At 48.0% G+C, this 1,638-nt stretch overlaps 1 pseudogene; it reads right to left on the bottom strand.

Moving 5' to 3' along the window:
• Nucleotides 1-221: 221 nt before the first annotated feature.
• Nucleotides 222-1,422, bottom strand: LOC113268829 (40S ribosomal protein S25-like; annotated as a pseudogene).
• Nucleotides 1,423-1,638: the final 216 nt, after the last annotated feature.

Here is a 1,638-nt window from a genome sequence, read left to right as displayed (position 1 = left end):
TTCTTCTTCTTCTTCTTCTTCTTCTTCTTCTTCTTCTTCTTCCTCTTCTTCTTCTTCTCCTTCTTCTTCTTCTCCTCCTCCTCCTTCTTCCCCATTCCCCTTCCTTTTCTTCTTCTTTCCCTTATTCTCATTCTCCTCCTCCTCCTTCTTCTTCCTTTTCTCCTCCTCCTTCTTTGACTTAATAGTTTTATTTTCGAAAATATACGCTTGGTGGGATCTGCTCATGCATCGTCACCAGCAGCTGGGTATCTCTACCCTTGGTGTTTCTGGTGTAAATGACCTGAGCTCTGTGCTCTAAAACTGGTTTGATAAGTCCTTTACTGAGGAGCTCCTGAAGAGCTGCCCTGGCCAGGGAACCTGGAATCTTCAGTCTCTCAGAGAAAACAGCTGGAGTTACAAGCTCGTAGTTGGGAACTTCCTTACAGAGTTTGCCAAATGTCGCTTTGTCCAAGGAGACCAGGTTATCGAGCTTGTCCTGAACTATGACTTTAGACCACTTCTTCTCTCTGGCCTTACCACCAGATTTGTTCACTGGGTCTTTGCCTTTTTTGGCCGACTTTCCAGGATCTTTCTTCTTGTCATCCTGGGGCAGGATCGCGAAGCTTGGAGAGTAGCGGCTACCCCTGCCTTAGCCTCGCTAAGATGTTGGACAAAAATTGAATACTGGAATCTTCTTAATCTTGTCTCAAAGTCTTTCTATCCCAGCTCTACACAAATCTGTGTGCACATCTGCACACTCATCTGACTATGCTGCTCTAAGGTATAATCAGGTGTTCATTAAGTAGGTCTCTTTACATCTATGTGTCTGAGCGGGTCCATTCCCACCACTAGGCTTTCGGAGAGGTCCCATTAAAGCTCAGCAGACCCTGGGGAGAATGGCAAGTCAACGAGTGCTGAGAATTGGTGTCCCAGTTCTGCCCCTTGGAGGTGAAAGTGTGTTTGGGATGCAAACAATATATGAATCATCTGTCGGGAGCTTCTCCTCCCTTCTCTGGAGGGACTCTCCCATGGCTTTTCCATGCTTCATAGCCTGGCTATCAGGACACTCCAGGATCGGGATTTGCAGCGAGGAGTGAGAACTGGGGGCAGGAAAAGTCAAGTAGCTTTCCCTGGATCGGGCTGGCTTAACAGGTGACAAATAGCAACCAAACTTCAGTAGCGTGCGGGAAGACCAACTCCAGGGATTCGGTGTTCTGGTATTCTCCAGTTTTCAAGGGGATATGGTTTTCCCTTCTCCGACCTCTGCAGCCTGACTGTTGATGTTGCTGTTTGTTAGGAAATAGAGATGGATATGGGAGCTCAGGTCCTCCCGACATGATACTGTCAAAGGTAGGGTCCTGGAGGCAGAGAATCAGAGGAAAGCCTGAGGGAGAGGAGGAAAGGGAAGGGAAGCAGAATTCTGGTTAGCAACTCCTACGTCATCATCAATCCCCATCTTCTACTTGTTGCCTCCAGGGTGACCCCCCAAGCCAGTCTGGCCCATCTCCCAAGTCATAATGCCTGTAAGTCTCATCTCCCTTCCTCTGATTTCTCTCTGGTTCTTATTCTTCTGTGCTTTTTTCTGTTTCTGCCTTGGGCCTCCTTCCTTTCCTTGAGGTCAAGAGAGAAAGGGCCTTTGCGGGGAACTGGTAGAATACC

The sequence above is a fragment of the Ursus arctos genome, unplaced genomic scaffold (genome assembly GCF_023065955.2).
Source record: "Ursus arctos isolate Adak ecotype North America unplaced genomic scaffold, UrsArc2.0 scaffold_24, whole genome shotgun sequence".
Taxonomy (NCBI): domain Eukaryota; kingdom Metazoa; phylum Chordata; class Mammalia; order Carnivora; family Ursidae; genus Ursus; species Ursus arctos.
This window is presented reverse-complemented; position numbering and strand designations above follow the sequence as displayed.